This window comes from Salvelinus alpinus, chromosome 14 (genome assembly GCF_045679555.1).
Source record: "Salvelinus alpinus chromosome 14, SLU_Salpinus.1, whole genome shotgun sequence".
Lineage (NCBI taxonomy): Eukaryota > Metazoa > Chordata > Actinopteri > Salmoniformes > Salmonidae > Salvelinus > Salvelinus alpinus.
Genome location: NC_092099.1, coordinates 31,364,906 through 31,373,789, shown reverse-complemented (window position 1 = coordinate 31,373,789; position 8,884 = coordinate 31,364,906). Strand labels below are relative to the sequence as shown.

Genomic DNA, 8,884 nt, shown 5'->3' with positions numbered 1-8,884 from the left:
AAAGTCAAGGGGTCTGAATACTTTCCCAATGGACTGTTTTGTGTGTGTGTCACACCCTGGCCGAAAGTGGTTGTGACTAAAGTAAATTCAGTAGAATAGATCCGACTACATCACCCTAGGTTTACACCAAGAGCATACTTCTACCATAGCCTACACAGGTTCTTATAGTTTGGGATTAAGTGGAAGAACATGGAAGGAGGGTCCGAGGCAGATCACAATTCACCGTTTATTTTATTTCTCTCCCAATTTCAGTTTCCATAAATCAAGTTAGCATTAGCTCAGCACAAAACTAGGAGAGAGGCTATAACACAAAACAATTAACAAAGTGACCTCAGAGTCATCATTTCATTATAAGTGATACCTTCTTAGCAAAACCAAGGTTTCCAAAAAGGCCTAAGCTTCAAAACAAAATGTCAGCTTCCCTTTCAACTGCACCTACCCCTGGGCAGCTGCACCTGAAAATAAAATAAACAAGGGTATAAAGAGAGCCAATCACATACAGTATGCACACACTCATACACCACACAGTCATTCTCTCATGAGGCCATATTAATTCAGTAGTCATTTGTTTCATTCTTTACAATTTCCTCTAGTCCGGAGCGGTAGTTTAATTAGACCAGCTGACCTGGTTCACGGCAGATGATATATCAGATAATATATCAGGGTAAACTGAGCCCCTGTTGAAGTCAACCTGAGTAGAGCTGTTATGTTAAGGAAATGAAATGTCACATAAAATGTGTTAACTCTCAGGGGTACAACATGCAACATGTTTAATAGTGGAATTTTTGAAAGAAAAAGAAATCATGATGACTTTAATATACAGTACAAGCTATTTAAAAACCATTGAGATGGGAACTAATGATACATCCTGGGCTTTCCTTAGTGGGAGGAAGTAGCGGTAGGTAACCACACATGGATAACTCCTGAATAGGAACATCTTTTTCCAAGACTTTCACACCTCACATCCATTGTGTTGTATTCATTATTTGATTTATTTAATCAGGTAGGTAAATTAACAACAACTTCTCATAATGACCTGTTTCTCCGACATCCCTTGACCCTGCCTAACAGGGTCGCATTGCATAGAACAAAAACTGTACACCTGAAGTACCGTCTTAAACACAGGTCCATAGAAGAAGGAAGTGCATAGTGACAGGGGCTCCTAAAGGTTTTCTAGTCAGTTCAAGACCTTCGTTGGACAACCAACAGGGTCCATTGCACCATGGGTAGTATCTATGCAACCCAACGGCAACCCAACAACCTTCACAGTCAGAGAATTGGAACATGGCTTTACCATGATGAATGTCAACGACCTGCCAACACTTGATCGGATTACAATTAGGTTACATTATGTGACTGTCCCTATAGGACAGAATAGTGGGTACTTTGTCTGATTTTGTCTCTAACAGAATGAGACACACATTCTCAGCCACACGCACGCACGCACGCACGCACGCACGCACGCACGCACACACAGTTGTACATGTGTCTGGTTCTGTTAAAGCTATGCACCAGTACAGCACTGATTTACGAGGCACTGAATATTTCTTAGTGATGCCTTTTGCTGCCTTACTCTTTCATGTGTCTCACACACACACACATACACACGCACACACACACACTGTTCTCCACTGTTTCAAGTGTGAAAGAGGGCAACTGTGAAGCAGCTGTTTGGATCTGTATCGGGACATGTCCCTCTCCCTGCCAGTGTCTCCACATGATAGTATCCTGCAGGTCACACACACGGAGGGAGGGATGTATTGTATTTCTATGATGGTAGATCAGGGCTATATCTGGACAGATATAATGAGGTACTGTACTGCATATCACATCGCTACTCTCCTCCTCCTCCTCCTCCTTTCTCTGCACTTCAGATTATTGTGGAGTTTGCTGCCATCCCCTGCTGAATCCCTCACCTCTTTCCCTGATCCTCCCCCACCCCTCCCTGGCCTCTAGTTTAGAGTTACACCAGATGTGGACCCCTGCTGTTTGGAAGACTAATTGATTTTGGCCCGCCACAATTCGACTATTGTGTTTGGAAAGCCCAAATAAATAAGTGTATTAGATCTCCTCTTTTTCCCTCTCTGTCTGAAAACTGCAGATATCCTCTATAACAACAGCAGCGGAGGGGGAGAGAAAAAGGTCCCATTTGGTGTACATAGTACATGGAACATTTTTCTTCACTGGCTTAAGTCGTTTACGGGCCTGCTGTAAGGCAGAGTTCTGAGTGGAGCGGGGCCATAACCATGATAGATAGCCCCTTTGCGTCAGACCGCGCGTGCGTGTGTGTGTGTATGCGCACGTGTAAGCGTTTGTGTGTTTGCATCTATTTCGCGTCTGCAAAAGTGTGTACTCTACATGTATGTCAGCACCTGTGTGTGAACGTGTGTCTTTATGCACACTGCTGTGTGTGCACACCTACATGCCTCATGTCATGAGTGTGTGCTCGGGGGGACCCCTGTGTGAGTGTGTGAGTGGCGGTCTCTCTGGGCCGGGCCATAACGGTGATGGATGGGCCGTGTGTGGAGGCCATTATTATTTGTTATGTGAGCGGGTGTGTGTGACAGCCAGGCGTAGTGGGCCATACACCTGCTGCGCTTCCAGAGAGCCCGACCGGGAGAACAGCTGGATGCATTGATTTAGCAGCTCACTCCACGGGCTGCAGGAACAAATCAAGCAACAGCTAATAAAACCTGCCTTTATGATGTCTGCTCCATTTGCCCCCCAAACAACTGGCTACATCGTGTGTTTTTCTAACGCCATTTCACAAAATGAAATCCTGGACTAAGGTGCCACTTCTGGACTTTGTGGCCGGTTTCATGTCTGGGCTTAGTGCTGGGATAATTGTGTGTGTGTGTGTGTGTGTGTGTGTGTGTGTGTGTGTGTGTGTGTGTGTGTGTGTGTGTGTGTGTGTGTGTGTGTGTGTGTGTGTGTGTGTGTGTGTGTGTGTGTGTGTGTGTGTGTGTGTGTGTGTGTGTGTGTGTGTGTGTGTGTGTGCGCATGTGTGCATGCATCTTTGTGTGTGTGTGTTGTCATATGTTTCTTTACACATGCATATTGTTTTTCAAGTTTTATATGTGTTAGTTTTAGCACCTAGCTGTTAATACTTGAATAATTTCAGCTAAAGGAAATATGTGTCTGTTTGTTTTGTGCTAAAGGCCACAGCTGTGAAATGAACGGCATGTGGAAGTGTGAGTGGATCTCACCGTGTGTGTGCTTCTATGACATAACTGATGGGTGTCTGTCTCAGTCCCATGTGTCTCAGTGCAGCTGTGTTGTGTATCTGTGGACAGAGAGAACAGTGGCACCATTGTGCTGTTATTGTGAGGTTTGGCCTGGTAGAGAACGAGAAGGAACGATAGGGAGAGTGAGAAAGAATGGCAGAGGAAACGATACGAAGGAAGATCTAGAAAACCATTTGGCATCGCTCCTGTTGCAGAGCTTATGTCATGCATATGACATCATTTAGCTCTCTGTCTGCATCCTGAATGGATATTTATCCCATTATGTTCTTTCCTGTACATTTGGAGTTACTATGACCTGAATGCTTCTGTCCTGCCCTAGCTCAACGAGATTAGACCCATAGAGCGACATATAGTATAAGCAAACAAGTGCGCAGGCATGCACACACACACACACACACACACACACACACACACACACACACACACACACACACACACACACACACACACACACACACACACACACACACAGTGTAATGTGACGCCAAGCGTTCCCCCTTGTCTATCCATACAATATCTAGGGTCTGGTGAGAACTGTTAAATACTAAGTGTTGTGATGTTGAGATAGCTGCAGCAGCTAGGAGAGCCATGCTCCCACACCTGCTGTATGCACAGGCCAGGCGCTATGTTGTCGTAGGAGCTGTAATATGAAATACTCCAGGTGCCATGGCGTCACTGGGCTGCTGTGTTAAATGGGCCAGGGTGAGATGCTGTGACAGTCACTGTAACATTGTTAAACAGACTAAGTGTTGGACTGAGACACTAGCAGTGTGATGTTGTGATGTTGTGAGGCTGATAAAAGCAGACAGGTTGATTGTGCTGGCCCGCCCAGCTAGCCGGGGTTAGTTAGTTATTGATGGGAGTGTCTTACGTTCCTGGATGCTGCTATAAATACAGTTTTACAGGTCAACAAGCACTATTCCAAGAACTGAGGAAAGATAAGTGTGAATAATGCATTCATGGTTCCAAATACCTCGGTATGAAAGACGAGGACAAATATTTACAGTAATGTGTCAGCGTCTCACACTCTCGCCAAACTTTTAGCCACTGGTAGTAAAACGTGATTCAAGAATTTGAGTTAAATAGAGGAACTGAGAGATTGTCTTTGACAGCACAGTCACACCAAATTTGGTTCTCTGTGATATCTATTTCAGGAGTCATGCTGGAAGGCCAGGACTGTAAAACACTAAGCCGGACTTGATATGTTAAAGCTATCAGCTGTGTGTGTGTGTCTGTGTGTGTGTGTGTGTGTGTGTGTGTGTGTGTGTGTGTGTGTGTGTGTGTGTGTGTGTGTGTGTGTGTGTGTGTGTGTGTGTGTGTGTGTGTGTGTGTGTGTGTGTGTGTGTGTGTGTGTGTGTGTGTGTGTGTGCATATCAGTGTGTATTGTCTGTTGCCAATACTACTGAAATCCACAGCTCAGACAGACAGATCTACAGCTGAAGCGTAAAGCCACAACATTCCATCACTCTTTTCACCCTTCTGATAAAATGACTGGTGAATGTCACAGTGATGGGGAAAATGGGAAAGAACACGATTAGAGCTTCTTCTCACTTTGTCCCACCTCAGCAAGGATGTGATCTTCCTCATAAAACACTCCTCACCCTCAGTTTCTGGTAATGTCCAGGACTGGACTTGGCCAGAACCAAGCTACCACCAAGCTAACCCGAGCCATGCCATTGTGCTGCCTACCCAGAACCAGGGCCAACCCACTGAGTTTGTATGTATTTACTGGTGTTCTTGGCAGTATGGTGGAATAATTGTTTCAATCAGGTTTAGAATTTCTGATAGTAATACATTATGGAGTGCAGAATTCCAAATACATCTTTTTTTGTTCAATTAGCAGCTGATTTAGTTATTCTGATACAATTTGATATAAGTTATTACTGTACGTAACCAATACGTGTGTACACATTCCATAGCATAGATTCCTGGATTCCAACACGGCATGTCTGAGGACACACTGTACTATGACCTTTGACACTGGGGGGTTAGGGTCAAACAGACCACCCAGTTCTAAGGCCAGATGAATATAAGAAAAGGCATCTCATAACCTTTTACAAGGTACTGTATGTGTGAGGGAGGAGAAAGAGAGAGATACAACACTCACAGCACTACCAGTACTAACACCTGTCCTTCGAAACACTAAGCAACACTAAGCAACACTTAGCAACAGGTCTTTAGCTCTGTTAAAACCTCGAAGCCAAGGTGCCTTTGAATGAACCATACATATACAGCTACTGTTGATTTAGTACTTTCCAAATGTATTTCAAATACCATCTGGCAGAATATTTGGTTTTACAAATAGGCATGTAAATACAGTACTTCAAATATAAGTAGTTGTTTTGAGCTGTATTTTCAATTTCAAATTAGTTAAGTAATTATGTGTTTGAACCTAGGTGTGGCATGGACCCATATGGGAATTAATTCTATGAGGGATGAGGGCCGTAACCAGGGTTTGCATTTTAGTGAGATCCGTAAGGGGGCCTTTATCACTTGCTGAAGGTTCATTCACCTCAGTCGATCTACAAACACAGAGCCTATTAGCTATACAATTGTAATGTTATAATTTGAAAGGGGGGAAATATGAGAACTGATTCACACTGACACGTAGCATCAGTGACTGTTTAGTCAGTTGGAATGATGAATTACGTAAAATAGTCAACTCTTTACATAGATATCTCTTTTCTCAAATTACAAAGCGTTCACATTTGTACTCCGAGGCACTAATCATGCTCCGCACCAACATACATCAATGGAGCACACAGATGATCATATTATCACATTTACATGAGTTAATAGAATATTATTTACAATTCTGTATTAATATCAGTGATGTAGAGCCAAAACAAAGTGGGTAATGGGTCAACTATAAACTCCAGTGGGCGATGAAGATAAGACGAACAACCACCGATATAAACAAAAACGATGACATTTTTAGAACTGCATTGTTTGCATTTGAATGTAGGTATAGGCCTGTAGGGAAGATAGGCCATGTGGAGATGTTCATACTGAAACATATCTTCTTCCTAACTTGTTTGATAAGATTAGTACAGATTTTCTCAGGGGACTCCACATGAGGCCCCAGACCCCAAGTTTGGGAACCTATGTACTAACCGCTCTCTCTCTCTCTCCTCTGCTTCTCCTGCATGCATTGCAGCCTGCCTCAGCCTCACCACTGAGTGACACATCACTGTCTGTCTCAGTAGCCTACACTCTGTAAAGCAAAGTTATTATGAGAACTTAGTAGCCTATTTTTTGCTCCTGCTGAGGTAGGCTCTGTTTTAACGTTAGCTTCTTACTTCATCCTTCTTGGATAAGGAATACTAGCCAGAGCCCTTCAACGTTACTGCAATAGAAGTCTCTGTCGGCAGCTAGCCACCTGACTGATGGACATATCTATAAGCGACTATTTACCAGCAGTCATTCTCAGAGAGCTGGTTTTTGTTTGGTGGATGTCTGTAGACACAGCAAGAGTTGCAGGACAGTTTTAAAATGGCATTTTGTCCAGCATCTAGCAAAAACACTGTCAGCAGCGTCTGTAGTTGCCTACTTGAGCCAACTACGAGCTAGGGTCGTTTGTTTCACGTCTCAGGCCCTTGGTCTGTACCGCAAGCGGGCGGAGTTAGCCGTTTGAGAGATTGTTGAATGTGCTGCTAAAAAAAAGGCAAATCTGGAGGCATGTTCGCAGGCGAACATAACGAACAAACCACTGTTCATGATTCCACTCATTCGCAGAGAGGCAGGCGTGATTACAACTCAGTCAGATCAAGAATATAAGCGCCCTGACCTTTGATCAACGCTGGGAGCAGAATTTAAATGTTTACCACTCATTTATTTTCTTTATTTTGTACAAAAAATATAGTTTTGTTATATTAAAAAAATATCAAATTAGATAAAATTAGGTCTGAATCTTGGTGTTCTCATATGTAGTTACGGCCCTGTGAGGGATATAGAGTTAAAAGTCTTTCCATCTGAAACAATATATGTACTGTATACACAGAGAGAGGTCAGTGGTAGACCTACATATCAAGCACAGAGAGAGGTCAGTGGTAAACCTACATATTAAACACAGACAGAGAGGTCAGTGGTAGACCTACATATTAAACACAGACAGAGAGGTCAGTGGTAGACCTACATATTAAACACAGAGAGAGGTCAGTGGTAGACCTACATATTAAACACAGACAGAGAGGTCAGTGGTAGACCTACATATTAAACACAGAGAGAGTTCAGTGGTAGACCTACATATTAAACACAGAGAGAGGTCAGTGGTAGACCTACATATTAAACACAGAGAGAGTTCAGTGGTAGACCTACATATTAAACACAGAGAGAGGTCTGTGGTAGACCTACATATTAAACACAGAGAGAGGTCAGTGGTAGAACTACATATTAAACACAGAGAGGTCAGTGGTAGACCTACATATTAAACACAGAGAGAGGTCAGTGGTAGACCTACATATTAAACACAGAGAGAGTTCAGTGGTAGACCTACATATAAACACAGAGAGAGGTCAGTGGTAGACCTACATATTAAACACAGAGAGAGGTCAGTGGTAGACCTACATATTAAACACAGAGAGAGTTCAGTGGTAGACCTACATATAAACACAGAGAGAGGTCAGTGGTAGACCTACATATTAAACACAGAGAGAGCTCAGTGGTAGACCTACATATTAAACACAGACAGAGAGGTCAGTGGTAGACCTACATATAAACACAGAGAGAGCTCAGTGGTAGACCTACATATTAAACACAGAGAGAGGTCAGTGGTAGACCTACATATTAAACACAGAGAGAGGTCAGTGGTAGACCTACATATTAAACACAGAGAGAGGTCAGTGGTAGACCTACATATTAAACACAGAGAGAGATCAGTGGTAGACCTACATATTAAACACAGAGAGAGATCAGTGGTAGACCTACATATTAAACACAGAGAGAGATCAGTGGTAGACCTACATATTAAACACAGAGAGAGGTCAGTGGTAGACCTACATATCAAACACAGAGAGAGGTCAGTGGTAGACCTACATATTAAACACAGAGAGAGGTCTGTGGTAGACCTACATATAAACACAGAGAGAGGTCAGTGGTAGAACTACATATTAAACACAGAGAGAGGTCTGTGGTAGACCTACATATAAACACAGAGAGAGGTCAGTGGTAGACCTACATATTAAACACAGAGAGAGGTCAGTGGTAGACCTACATATTAAACACAGAGAGAGGTCAGTGGTAGACCTACATATTAAACACAGAGAGAGGTCTGTGGTAGACCTACATATTAAACACAGAGAGAGGTCAGTGGTAGAACTACATATTAAACACAGAGAGGTCAGTGGTAGACCTACATATTAAACACAGAGAGAGGTCAGTGGTAGACCTACATATTAAACACAGAGAGAGTTCAGTGGTAGACCTACATATAAACACAGAGAGAGGTCAGTGGTAGACCTACATATTAAACACAGAGAGAGGTCAGTGGTAGACCTACATATTAAACACAGAGAGAGTTCAGTGGTAGACCTACATATAAACACAGAGAGAGGTCAGTGGTAGACCTACATATTAAACACAGAGAGAGCTCAGTGGTAGACCTACATATTAAACACAGACAGAGAGGTCAGTGGTAGACC

At 43.0% G+C, this 8,884-nt stretch overlaps 1 long non-coding RNA gene across 1 annotated transcript; it reads right to left on the bottom strand.

Annotated features, from left to right (window-relative positions):
• Nucleotides 1–212: 212 nt before the first annotated feature.
• On the bottom strand, nt 213–3,598 carry LOC139538772 (uncharacterized). The gene is made up of 2 exons (XR_011667803.1): nt 3,207–3,598; nt 213–455 (listed from the first exon to the last, which is right to left on the bottom strand). It is a non-coding gene; the product is annotated as an uncharacterized lncRNA (long non-coding RNA).
• Between the last annotated feature and the right edge of the window lie 5,286 nt (nt 3,599–8,884).